Source organism: Mercenaria mercenaria, chromosome 6, assembly GCF_021730395.1.
Source record: "Mercenaria mercenaria strain notata chromosome 6, MADL_Memer_1, whole genome shotgun sequence".
Taxonomy (NCBI): domain Eukaryota; kingdom Metazoa; phylum Mollusca; class Bivalvia; order Venerida; family Veneridae; genus Mercenaria; species Mercenaria mercenaria.
In genome coordinates this window covers 9995898-10010653 of record NC_069366.1, presented here as the reverse complement: position 1 = coordinate 10010653, position 14756 = coordinate 9995898, and the positions used below count along the sequence as shown (strand labels likewise).

General features: G+C 35.7%; 1 protein-coding gene across 1 annotated transcript in view; it reads left to right on the top strand.

Annotated features, from left to right (window-relative positions):
- The window catches only part of LOC123549702 (lipid scramblase CLPTM1L-like), an 83939-nt gene that overhangs the window by 50551 nt on the left and 18632 nt on the right, over positions 1–14756 (top strand). The window lies entirely within an intron of this gene.

The window sequence follows — 14756 nt, the reverse complement described above, 5'->3', positions numbered from 1 at the left end:
GATTTTTAATTGTTGCACTACTACTTTTGGAATTTGGGGGGAAATTCTGTTTCTTTGAAGCTCAATTTTCCGACTTTAAATTTGAAACGATTTTACGTTTCCGAAACACTTTGTTACGAATTTTTTCGAAAAAAAAGGGGGTCAAATCGTGATGTCGTAAATTTTTAGGGTGAAAAAAAATAGTTATTTTGTTTTTTTCCATACAAAACCGGTTTCTATTATTTTTTATAGATTTATTTTACCAAGTCAAATAAAATCACGGAAAACTTGTTAAATTTAAAATTTTGGGCCCCCCAAAAATTTTTTTTTAACCATTCAAAATTTTAAAAACTAAAGGAAATAAATTGAAAAATTCTAAATTTTTTAAAACAAAAAGAGAAAAAATTGAATACATGAATAAAAAAAAATTTAAAATTATATGTGGCAGCTTTCCATGATATTTTTTTGGTTGTCATTAATTCAATAGATTTGTTAGACTGTCGTATTTATTTTAGGGGCAGGTGCATTAACATACATTTAAAATAGCGGACATTGAAAATAACAATAGATAGAATGTTTGCATTTGGGTTTTCCCATTATATAGTGTCACTTTTTTTTTGGGTGGAGAAGCTAACTAATATAAGATTAGTCATCATATTTTGAAAAATTTTAAAACTTTTAAGTATATGCCAATATTTAGCCGAATCCAATACAAGGTCATTTTAAAAGGTTCAAAAATTTTTTGGAAGTCATCATTCTGTATAAACACTCTCGGGGGAATTTTATCATTGGAGTAGTATGTGTATAGAAAAAAATTCAGGCTGGTTATCAGGGGATTTGGTTGAAATCTTAAAAAAACACCATCGTTTGTACGTTATTATGAATGAAAATTTTTGGTTGTTTATTTTTTCTTTTTCCAGTAAGTGAATTCTTCGAATGCTCTGTAGCATATATCATGTTAACGAAATTCTGGTTTTTGCCTTAGCCCGGGCCCAAATTTTTCAAAAATCTGTTGGTTTGTATTAAATTATTAAAATTTCGGATTTTTAATTTTTAAGTAAAAAAATTTTTTGGGACAAAACCAACCAAAATTTATTTATGAGGACGGACAAATTTTAACGTCATTAGTATTGATTTCAAAATCATTTAAATTGTGTTTTCGTGTAAGTTGAATATTGGACATTTTTGCTGTATAGCGCAATTTTTAAGAACGATTCGATTTATAAGTAGAAAATGATACAAACATTATTGGAAAAGTCGATTATTCAGGTCTTCTATAAAATAGGTTTTTTTAATATACGATTCGACAGGGTACACTACTTTAACCGTTATGATAAAATATTGACCCAGTTCCCAAAAAGATCATTTATTTATAAAACAAACAAAAATTTCAGTAAAAGCACGACAATTTTTTAGGTGGTGACCCCTCCGAGCTCGTATTTACCGCGTATTGTTATAAATTAATAGTGCAGACTGCCTTTGGGTATAAATCCCACACGGTAACTTAAAGATAAAATGTTTGATAAAATTTGATACTTATTAAAAAAGTTTAAACAAAAACATTTCATATGCACTTAACTTTTTTTTATTGACAATCTTTTGGTTCACGATGCATGAGAACCAAAACAAGCAAACAAATAAATGTATAAAAAACAGTCGTTTTAAATTTTTGTATCAAGTTTATCTTACTTTTTTAATTGGTTTTGGGATGGGTTTTGTTTATACCCGACCCGATTTAGGCCTGGTAAACTAAAAGAAAAACTAACCAAAATGCAGTAAAACATAAGTTTGGTAAAAGAGTATTTCTTGCATAAAAGGGATAATGGTCTTTTGGATATTTATGTATAGCCTTGAAGGGGGACTATCAAAAGGTTGGAATTTAATTTTTAATTGAATACATTAGGAAATAAAACTTAAAAATAAAAGTGTATCCCAAAAAAATAATTTTTGGTAAACATTTAATTATTATTTCTTTTAAAATAAACTATAGAAACTATGATGAGAACAAATGATCCAAAACACAAGACATAACCCTTTTGCCCCTTGTTTCAAAATTGGCAAAATTTTGATAAATGATTTGGCGGGATTTTGCCTAGCTTTCAAAAAAACATACCCATTTGTTTAGTTAATTTTGGTGAAACCCGTTTTGGTTTTAAAAACCCAAATTTAATTTTTGTTTTAAAAAGGGGGAGTATTTTTTAGAATTTAAAAAAATCGTGATAGAATTTTGGGGTTAAAAATTTTTGGGAAATTATTGTGGTTTAAAAATTTGTCGACCGTGGGGGGGATCGGGGGTGCTTTTTTGGGCTTTTTAGGAGGAGTTTCGGGGATATTAAAGATATTTGCTCGTGCCTTTGGGAATATCGATACCTTGTAAAATCATTTCCTTTTGTGTCATACCTTCTCATCATAAGTATTTTCCCCGCTTAGAATTTAAATAGTTCCTTGCCCATTGGTCGTAAAGTTTCCCCATTAATTTGCAGGTAACGTCGAGTTATGGGGAAATTTTAATTTTCTGTGGTTACGAGCTTGTCATTAAGTTTTTCCTTGCTTAAAGTACATACGTTGCCTTTTCTCCCAAATATTTGGTGTACTGTGCCTTTTCTCGTTGCTTAAATTACAGTACGTTGCCCTTTCCCGTTGGGCCCTAAATATTTTTTGGACGGCCTTGCTCGTTGCTTAGAACCCCAGTACGTTGCCGCCCGTGGGCCGCTAAAATTCCTCATTTCTTTGCAGGGGAACTGAGTTTTGGGGGTGTTTAAATTTACTGGGTGACGTGTTCCCTTGCGCCGTGTGGGGCGCTTGTTGCTCTACAGGTAAAGGGAGCAAAGACGTGGTGCTTTACGAGTACTCGGTTTCCTCCCGGGCGTGGTTTTTCAAAAGCTTTCATTGGAGTGGCCCTACTCTGCCCAAAAATTGATAATAACTTTTTATTGAAAAGGGAAAATTTTTTAGGGGTTAATTCACTGTTACATATTTACGCCCGGTAATTTAAAATGGCGTATTCATATCGAAAATGTACAAATAAACATGTAAAATGTGAAGTTTCTTGTCTTTTTTTATAATTTTTGGGGAATAAAATTAAAAAAATTTTTTGCCTAAAAATAATTAAAATTTTTTTTTTTTTCCCCCAAATTTAACTATCTCGTTGCAGGGGGTTTGCTAAAACTATCGTCTTGTCAAGTAATCCGTTTTTTTGTTCCTTTTCTAAAAAAACGTAAAAGATAAACCCCATTCGTCAGGGGGAACACTCGAGCGTTAATTAAATCGGAGCACGGCAACTTCTCAGTTTAACTAAAGGTGTATTGGCTAGCGCTTCAATCGAGTTTTAAATTGCCACCCGCCCAAAACCCCCGTAAAAATAAAATTTAAAAAAATTGTTTTATGCTACAATTCATTATATTTGTATCTTTAATTTTGTTTTGAAACTACTGTTTTGTGAAGTATTAGGCAGAAATATGCGCCCTTGGTGCCAACTCCGGAAGTGATCAACCCAGGTACTTTACAGACATTAATCGAACGGGTTCCTGGGGCTACAAACAATTTGTAAAAAAAACAAAAAAAAAGGGGTATCATTCTTCGACTGTGCTTTTTTAGAAATCAAAAAAGGGGCAATTTGATTAAAAGTATAATCTTTTTTTAAAAAACCCCTTTAAACATTTTCCATACTTATATACAATTATTTTTTGCACTCCTATTTTAAGGGCCTGGAAAAAATTCGCGACCGTGGGGGCATCGGGCGTGCTTTGGGGCGTTTATGGACGGATGTTACGGTTTTTATATTTTAAAGGGATTTCTCTAGTGCCTTGGCAAATTTACTAGCCTTTCTTAAATGTTCTCCTTTGCTTGCTTTGCCTTGCTCATATATAGTATTTGCCTCCTTAGAATTACATACGTTTCCCCTTCTCCAAATTTGGTCGCTAAATGTTCCCCTTTTCTTTTCAGGTAACGTCGGTTATGGGGAATATTTAATTTTCTGTGGGGTTTTTTGTAGCCGCATTTTAGTATTTGCCTTTCTTTGAATACAGTAATTCCTTTCCCCTAAAAATTTTGGTTTTACGTAGCCTTGCTCGTTTCTTAGAAATTTCAGTACGTTTCCTTGCCCGTTTGGGCCCTAAAATTTTTGGTACTGTACCTTGTCGTTTCTTAAACCCGCGTTGCCCTTTCTCCGTTGGCCCCCCAAAAATTCCTATTGCTTGCAGGAATCGGTTTTGGGGGTGTTTAATTTACTGTGGTTACTGTGTATCCCCTTTGGGCCCGGGGGCGTGCTTGTGTTACGGAACGTGGAGCAAGACGGGTGCTTTTCGATATCTGGTTTCCCCCCGGTCGATGGTTTTTTAAATAGTTTTATTTGGGGTGGCCTTAAAATCGCCAAAAAATTTTTAAAACTTTATATTGAAAGGAATATTTTTTAGTTGAATTCATGTTTACAGACTTTCGCGCCGGAATTTAAATATTACTGTATCTATCTGAAATTACAAAAAAATGTAAAAAGTAATGTTCTTTCTTCTGGGTTTTAATTTCGGTAATAAAATATAAAAAAATTTTTTTGCCTAAAAAATAATTACTTTTATTTTTCCCGAAATTATAGCTATTGTTTCTGGTGTGTTAGCTATAAACATCTCGTTGTCAATAATTCCGTTTTCTTTCCTTGTCAAAATAACAGATTAAAGAAAACGCCTATTCGTCAGGGGGCCCCCCGAGCGTTATTTTTAAATCGAGAGCCTGCAATCTTCTCATTGAAAATAAAGGTGTATTGGAGCGTTTAATCGTGTTAAATTGCCCACCCGCCACACCCCAGAATTAATAAAATAATAAAAATTGTTGTATGGTACAATTATTATATTTTGTATTTTTAAATTTTGTTTTGACAAATTACTGGGTTTTTTTAATATTATGTTTCAGATAAATTTTCTGCATTGGGGGGCCAACCCGGAAGTGATCAATCCCGGACTTTTCCCCAGACATTTTCGAAAAGGATTCCGGGTACAAACAATTTTTGAAACAGACAAATCTAAAAAGGGTATATTTTTCCGGCTTGCTTTTTGAAAAAAAAGGCAATTTAAATAATACAGTAAAATTTTATTACAAATTTCCCGTAAATTTCCATATTTATCAATTATTTATTCCTCCATTTTTAAGGGCCCCGGGAAAAAATTTTTGCGCCGTGGGGGGGATCGGGGCTTTGGGACTTTTTATGGACGGAGTTACGGGTTATATTAAAAGGGATTTTCTAGTGCCTTGGCAATATCCCGCTAGCCTTCTTAAAAGATCATAGCTTGCTGTGTCTACCCCCGTCATCATTAGTATTTGCCTCGTTTAAATTTACTACGTTTCCTTGCTCCCTTTGGGCCCAAAAGTTCCTCTTTCTTTTAGGAACGTCGGTTTGGGGAATTTTAATTTACGGGGACTGTACCTTTTTCATTATATTTTGCCTTGTTAAAAGTACAGTACGTTTCCCTTTCCCGCTAAAATTGGGTTACGTAGCCCTTTCCGTGTTTAAAACAGTCGTTGCCCTTGTCCGTTGCCGCTAAAATTTTTGTGTACTGTAGCCTTTCTCGTTGCTTAGAACCACAGTCGTTGCCTTGCTCCTTGGTCCCCCTAAATATTTTTCATTGTTGCAGGGAACGTCGAGTTTTGGGGGTGTTTAATTTTCGTGGTGTACTTGTATCCCTTGCGTCCCTGTGGGGGCTGCTTGTTGCTCTAAAACGTTTAGCAATGACTGGGCTTTACGAGTATTTTGGTTTTCCCCCCCGGGCGATGGTTTTTTTAAAATAGCTTTCATTTGGGGTGGCCATACTCTGCCAAATATTTATAATAACTTTTAAATGAAAGGGAAAAATTTTTTAGGTTGAAAATTTCCCTGTTTACAGTATCTTACGCCCCGGAATTGAAAAATTGACTTTTTATATTGAAATGTACAAATAAACATGTAAAATGTGAAGTTATTTTTTGGTTTTAATTTGGGAATAAAAAAAAAAAAATTTATTTCCCTTTTTTTAGATTTTTTTAAAAATTATATACATGTTCACCACTATGAGGTTTGGGCCATCAAGTTTCAGACAGATTGCCCAAGTAACACCAGGGTTATGGCCCTTAGAAGTTTCTAGTGTTAACTATATAGGGTACTATAGATCTATAGATATGCCAATTTCTGCATCATAACTTTCGATATATTTGACCTAGAACTATGAAACTTTAACAGAATTTAGAGCACTATAATGTGGTTGTGCACAGACAATTTTGTACAGATTTCTTTTTGTAACTTCAGAGTTATTGCCCTTTAATTGTCTAAAAATCCACATATTTGTACATAACAAACTTACCATTTGGCAGAATTTCATTAAATTTCTTTCATTCTTTTCTGTGAACATTTATTATAAACATGTGAAGTTGCGCACCCACACCTGGTCACCCACTTGCCTTGGTCACACCCCCCCCCCCTCCCAACCCCACTCCCCCACCCCCCCCTCCCAATTTTTTTTTTTTTTTACATTTATTTTAGATTTTTTTCAAACCTTCCAAGTTGTACTATTCCCCCACCTCCCTTCTCCACCCAGTCATGCCCACCACTGATCATGCATCCTCTGCCCCCCCACCCCCCCCACTCCAACTTCACCCTTTTACCTTTTTTTTTTTTAATTTTTAATTTTCAATCAATATTTATAATCAGCATGTGAAATTTTGTTTCCTCTCCCGTTCCCCTGCACCCCCACCCCCTAAAAAAATAAATATATACATATATCTATATATAGATATATATATTTCCATCCTTTTTTTTTTTTTTTAAATGTTCAAACCTTCAACATGTTAAGTTGTGACTGCACAAACCTTGCCCTCAGCCATGTTCAAGATATCTTATCTGTGTTCTCTTAAGGACATCTGATCTTTTAAGTTCAAATGTACATGTAAAACAGCAACACCTGGTGCCAAACCACTCAAAGACAATATTTCATTCCAGTTAAACTTCAAGCTCACATTTCAATTAACTGCATTTAATTTTAAAAGCTAAGCTTATTACAGTAAGCATATCCCATTCAAAATAAATTCTTTAGTCCGGATCAAAGTATCATACATTTATTGTGTACTCTTTAATTAAACATTTGTTTTCTGTTAAATTGATTTTGACTAATGAAATTATTTGCTTCTTATTAACATCCTTAACTTTTTGCCGGATATATCTTTTTGCCATTCCTCACCACAAACCCTTTCGGCGGGGGATACCAATTCATCGAATTTGCTTGTTCCCTTTAAGATGACATTAAATCTTAAATTGGAAATGCCTTTAAATAATTTCTAAATTAAATGCTTGATATTAAATTGGAAATGCCTTTAAATAATTTCTAAATTAAATGCTTGATATTAAATTGGAAATGCCTTTAAATAATTTCTAAATTAACTGCTTGATGGATTTTAATCAGACTTGATCTGTAGCATCATTATAAGGTCCTCACCTAAATTTGTTCATATATTTTGTCCTCATTTATGGGCTGCTACAGCAAAAAAATCTCCCAAAACAACAGAAAAAAACCTTTGAATCACTTTGACTGAACTGCTTAATTGATATTCTTCAATGTTGCTCAAAAGCAAGTTCTAAAGGTCACGGTCCTCCTCGGGTGAGTTACTTTGGCCCACTTGTCAGTCCGTCATTCATTACAACATATCCACTCCAAAATTGATGAACTATTCTCATGTTACATCATATTGTTTCTAATCATTCCCCACAGCCTCCTCAGCCACTGCCATCCTAACCCTTACCCTGCTAAATTTCTATAATGAACTTGTCCGTCTTTCAATTTGGATAGTACCATTATCTCTTAATAGGGGTGCTTACCAAAAATATACTGACTGAATGGCGAACAGTGCAGATCATGATCAGACTGCACGGATGTGCAGGCTGATCATGATCTACACTGGTTGCAAAGGCAGATCCAATCGTGTCCAGCAGGGTAAGGGTTAACACACACGCACACACACATACAATTTTTGAAAAGGCAAGTGTGCATTTCTTGTGTTTTTTTTAATTACAGATTGTGGTCATTACCTAGAGTGAAATGCTTCAAATACAACTGAGTTGTAAGAAGTTTTAAAACTGATATAAAAAAAAAAGTTAAAATGTAGAGTTAATTGTAGCAAATTTCATTGTTATTGTGACTGGTGATGATTATACAGAAATCATCAGAATATTTCAGTTTTGCTGTGATTGTACTGGTGATGATTGCATGGTAATCAGCAAACACATTTTCAGCTCGACTAATCAAAGAATAGTCTAGCTATTCTACAGCAGCTCCTTGTCGATGATATTATGTGAACGTGTTAAGTTGTTTAGTGGAAAATGTAGGATGGAAAGGTATGACTTTGCATGTTGAAAAACAGCTCCTTGTTACCGATGATATTATGTGAACGTGATTTGTCAGGTTGTTTGTGGGAAAATATAGGATGGAAATTTGGTTTTTGGTAAATTAAATTGCATGCATGACTTTTGCCATTAGGGGAGAGGTCATTCTGAATTAAAAGCAAAAGTAAATGAATCCATTAGCTCTGCAGAGTTAGGGAATGGTGGAGTTTGAATAGAAAGTATTTAGAGATTTTCCAGTGCTAAAATGTTTTTAGTGGTATGGGTTAGCCCCCTTCCAGTTTGCATTTCCCATTATCCGTCTTTCGTTGATCCCGTGCCTTCTCCCAGTATTGTTCGAATAGGGGCTGTAAGTCCCATTTTGGGACCACTAGAAGCTAAAAGTAGAGAAATGTTTAAACAACTTCTTCTCTTCTCAGGAAGCACTTGATGGATCTTATTCAAACTTGGTTTATAGCATTCTTATAAAGATGTCTGTTACATTTGTTCAAATAAGTGCAGTTTGCTCCTTGTAGGGACCACCAGCCGTAAAGTAGAAAAATCTGTAAATGATTTTTTCCCTTGAACCACTCGACAAGTCTGAATCAAACTTGATCTGTAGTATCATCAGTAAGGTCCTCTAGAATTTGTTTATATGGCGATACTTGACCTGTTTTATGGGTTTTTAGCTCACCAGTCACAAAGTGACAAGGTGAGCTTTTGTGATCACGTGACATCCGTCGTCCGTGCGTGCGTAAACTTTTGCTTGTGACCACTGTAGAGGTCACATTTTTCATGGGATCTTTATGAACTTTGGTCAGAATGTTCATCTTGATGATATCTAGGTCAAGTTCGAAACTGAGTCACGTGCTGTCCAAAACTAGGTCAGTAGGTCTAAAAATAGAAAAACATTGTGACCTCTCCAGAGGCCATATTTTTCAATGGATCTTCATGAAAATTGGTCAGAATGTTCATCTTGATGATATCTAGGTCAGGTTCGAAACTGGGTCACGTGCGGTCCAAAACTAGGTCATTAGATCTAAAAATAGAAAAACCTTGTGACCTCCCTAGAGGCCATATTTTTCAATGGATCTTTATGAAAATTGGTCAGAATGTTTGCATTGATGATATCTAGGTCAGGTTCGAAACTGGGTCACGTTTGGTCAAAAACTAGGTCAGTAGGTCTAAAAATAGAAAAACCTTGTGACCTCCCTAGAGGCCATATTTTTAAATGGATCTTCATGAAAATTAGTCTGAATGTTCAACTTGATGATATCTAGGTCAAATTCGAAACTGGGTCACGTGCTGTCCAAAACTAGGTCAGTAGGTCTAAAAATAGAAAAACCTTGTGACCTCTCTAGAGGCCATATTTTTCAATGGATCTTCATGAAAATTAGTCAAAAACAAACAAATGTCATGAACCAATTGATGGATTTTTAGCTCACCTGTCACAAAGTGACAAGGTGAGCTTTTGTGATCGCGTGGCGTCCGTCGTCCGTCGTCCGTCCGTCCGTCCGTGCGTGCGTAAACTTTTGCTTGTGACCACTCTAGAGGTCACATTTTTCATGGGATCTTTATGAAAGTTGGTCAGAATGTTCATCTTGATGATATCTAGGTCAAGTTCGAAACTGGGTCATTTGCGATCAAAAACTAGGTCAGTAGGTCTAAAAATAGAAAAACCTTGTGACCTCTCTAGAGGCCATATTTTACATGAGATCTTAATGAAAATTGGTCAGAATGTTTACCTTGATGATATCTAGGTCAAGTTCGAAACTGGGTCACGTGGGGTCAAAAACTAGGTCAGTAGATCTAAAAATAGAAAAACCTTGTGACCTCTCTAGAGGCCATATTTCTCAATGGATCTTCATGAAAATTGGTGAGAATGTTCACCTTGATGACATCTAGGTCAAGTTCGAAAATGGGTTACATGGGGTTAAAAACTAGGTCAGTAGGTCTAAAAATAGAAAAACCTTGTGACCTCTCTAGAGGCCATATTTCTCAATGGATCTTCATGAAAATTGGTCAGAATGTTCACCTTGATGATATCTAGGTTAATTTTGAAACTGGGTCACGTGCGGTCAAAAACTAGGTCAGTAGGTCTGAAAATAGAAAAACTTTGTGACCTCTCTAGAGGCCATATTTTTCATGGGATCTTTATAAAAATTGGTGAGAATGTTAACCTTGATGACATCTAGGTCTAGATCGAAACTGGGTCACGTGGGGTCAAAAACTAGGTCAGTAGATCTAAAAATAGAAAAACCTTGTGACCTCTCTAGAGGCCATATTTTTCAAGAGATCTTCATGAAAATTGATCAGAATGTTCATCTTGATGATATCTAGGTCAGGTTCGAAACTGGGTCAGGTGCGGTCAAAAACTAGGTCAGTAGGTCGAAAAATAGAAAAACCTTGTGACGTCTCTAGAGGCCATATTTCTCAATGGATCTTCATGAAAATTGGTGAGAGTGTTCAGCTTGATGATATCTAAATCAAGTTCGTAACTGGGTCATGTGCGGTCAAGAACTCGGTCAGTAGGTCTAAAAATAGAAAAACCTTGTGACCTCTCTAGAGGCCATATTTTTCATGAGATATTTCATGAAAATTGGTGAGAATGTTCATCTTGATGATATCTAGGTCAAGTTCAAAAGTAGGTCACGTGCCTTCAAAAACTAGGTCATTAGGTCAAATAATAGAAAAACCTTGTGACCTCTCTAGAGGTCATATTTTTCAATGGATCTTCATGAAAATTGGTCAGAATTTTTTATCTTGATGATATCTAGGTCACATGTGCTCAAAAACTAGGTCACTGTGTCAAATAATAGAAATAACGATGTCATACTCAGTTCAACACTGGGTCATGTGGGGATAGGTGAGCGATTCAGGACCATCATGGTCCTCTTGTTATAATATTTGGTTTTTAGCATCATTTAAAAAAAAAAACTCTCCCAAACTTGTTCATATGTGGACATTTGTTCCCTTTAAGATGACATTAAATCTTAAATTGGAAATGCCTTTAAATAATTTCTAAATTAAATGCTTGATATTAAATTGGAAATGCCTTTAAATAATTTCTAAATTAAATGCTTGATATTAAATTGGAAATGCCTTTAAATAATTTCTAAATTAACTGCTTGATGGATTTTAATCAGACTTGATCTGTAGCATCATTATAAGGTCCTCACCTAAATTTGTTCATATATTTTGTCCTCATTTATGGGCTGCTACAGCAAAAACATCTCCCAAAACAACAGAAAAAAACCTTTGAATCACTTTGACTGAACTGCTTAATTGATATTCTTCAATGTTGCTCAAAAGCAAGTTCTAAAGGTCACGGTCCTCCTCGGGTGAGTTACTTTGTGCTGTCCAAAACTAGGTCAGTAGGTCTAAAAATAGAAAAACCTTGTGACCTCTCTAGAGGCCATATTTTTCAATGGATCTTCATGAAAATTAGTCAGAATGGTCACCTTGATGATATCTAGGTCAAGTTCGAAACTGGTCATGTGCGGTCCAAAACTAGGTCATTAGGTCTCAAAATAGAAAAACCTTGTGACCTCTCTAGAGGCCATAATTTTTCCATGGATCTTCATGAAAGTTGGTCTGATTGTTCACTTTGATGATATCTAGGTCAAGTTTAAAAGTGGGTCACATGCGGTCAAAAACTAGGTCATTAGGTCTAAAAATAGAAAAACCTTGTGACCTTACTAGAGGCCTTATTTTTCAATTGATCTTCATGAAAATTGGTCAGAATGTTCACCTTGATGATATTTTAGTCAAGTTCGAAAGTGGATGACGTATGGTCAAAAACTAGGTCAGTAGGTCTAAAAATAGAAAAACCTTGTGACCTCTCTAGAGGCCATACTTTTCATGAGATCTTCATGGAAATTGGTCAGAATGTTCACCTTGATGATATCTAGGTCAAGTTCAAAACTGGGTCATGTGCCTTTAAAATCTAGGTCATTAGGTCAGTTAATAGAAAAACCTTGTGACCTCTCTAGAGGCCATACTTTTCATGAGATCTTCATGAAAATTGGTGAGAATGTTCACCTTGATGGTATCTAGGTCAAGTTTGAAACTGGGTCATGTGCCTTAACAAACTAGGTCATTAGGTCAAATAATAGAAAAACCTTGTGACCTCTCTAGAGGCCATATTTTTCAATGGATCTTCATGAAACTTGGTCAGAATTTTTATCTCGATGATATCTAGGTCAAATTCAAAACTGGGTCACATGAGCTCAAATACTAGGTCACTATGTCAAATAATAGAAAAAAACGACGTCATACTCGGTTCAAAACTGGGTCATGTAGGGACAGGTGAGCGATTCAGGACCATCATGGTCCTCTTGTTTTTATACTTAACACAGATGTTGCTTTGTAGGATTTAGAGTGTCATGCATATATTCAGAGTAAAATAGTTAAGGTCAAGTGAGCGACAGCAGGCCAACATGGTCCACTTGTTAGTGATTATCAACAAGATCATATTTCATTTATGGCTCAGAGTGAAACTGCATGCATTTCATCCCAGTGATAATACCAACTGAATAACAAAGGTTCTATTACACTTGCTTCCATTTTGAGCAAATTATACTTCTTTTTGTACTTGGGTAATTTTTGTGCCCAAATTTTAGGGAGTGGTGAGCACTTAGAGTTGCCCTCCGTCCAAATTTGTGTTTTGCATTTCTCAAAATTTATTTGACCCAGAGTCATCAAAACTCACAGGGTTGTTATTTAGCACAAGAAGTTGTGCACATGGTGTTTTAATTCGGATGTCACACAGCCAGACTAGAGTTATGACCCTTGACTTAGTTAGAAATATATGCATTAAACTGCCTAAGTTTGTGTCGCATTTATCTCAAAAAGTATGTGACCCAGGATTATGAAAAGTTACACGAATATTATTCAGCATGTGAAGTTTTGCACCTAGGGTTTTATTAGACCAGACCAGAGTTATGGCCCGTAACTCAGTCAAAAATATGCAAAATAGGGCATATTAAAAGTTTTGTGTCGCATATATCTCAAAAAGTATTTGACTGAGGGTCATGAAAAATCATAAGAATATCATTCAGCGTGTGAAGTTGTGCACCTGAGATTTTGTTCTGGATTTCTTTCAGTAAGATGAGAGTTGTGGCCCTTGATTGTTGAAATATGCATAAAGGACATACAAGTTAGTGTCCCATGTATCTCGAAAAGAATTTGACTTGTCATAAAACATTAGGGGAGCATTATATAGCATGTGAAGTTGCGCACCTGGTGTTCTGTTTAGGATTTCACTACACATAAAGCGCTTTAAAGTTTTTGTTAAAATATTTCACCTCGAGTCATGAAACCATGTAGAAATATTATCCAGCATGTGAATTTTTATGCACCTGAGATTTTTATACGCCCAAAGGGACGTATTATGTTATGGCGCTGGTGTCTGTCCATCCGTTAGCAATTTCATGTCCGCTCTGTAACTCTTGAACCCCTTGAAGGATTTCAAAGAAACTTGACACAAATGTTCACCACAACGCGACGTCCTGCTGAGCACATGTTTTGGATGGCTCGCTTCAAGGTCAAGGTCACACTTAGGGGTCAAAGGTCATTCCTTCGGGCGTATAGTGCTTCACATTGTGGTGCTCTTGTTTTATTTCACCTTGCAAGACCAAAGTTATGGCCCTTGGCTAAGTAAAAGAAATAAAAGTTTGTGCCTTATTTATCTCAAAATGTACTGGACCTAGAGCCATGTATCTTTAGAAGATTATTATATACCATGTGAATTTGTGCACCTGGTGTTCTCTTTGGGATTTCACTATAATGGTCCTTCACTTAGTGAAAAATAAATATTAAGTGTTTAAGAGTTTGTGAAATATTATTCACCTGTGTCATGAAACCATGTACTACAGGGACAAGAGTGGTGGAGAATGGGGGTGGGGGGGCACCTGTGTCCTAAGGACACACATCTAGTTCTTAAAAATTTCTGTTAAATGATTATTTCGAAGTCTGTATCACAATTACCACATATCATGGTTAAACAAAACTTAACATACTTCTTTGCCATTGCAATACTTACTGAATCTTGTTTTCATTTTCAAATTGATGAAATTATGCGCAATTTTGTACTAAGCCTTATTTTTTCTATTTATTTCAATAGTTGGTGATGGTCAGCAAGTTAGTATCTCAGTAACTACACATCACTACTAAAAATATTTTTTGTTCGGTTTAACGTCGCACGGATGAAATTATCATATAGGTCATATGTGGACTTTCCAGCTTTGACGGTGGAGGAAGACCTCAGGTGCCCCTCCGTGCATTATTTCATCATCGGTGGTTACCTGGGTAGAACAACCAACATTCTGTAAACCAGCTGGATGGCTTCCTCACATGAAGAATTCTGCGCCCAGTTTGAGGCTTGAACCCACATCGGCGAGGGGCAAGTGATTCCAAGTCAGGGACCTTAACCACTGGACCA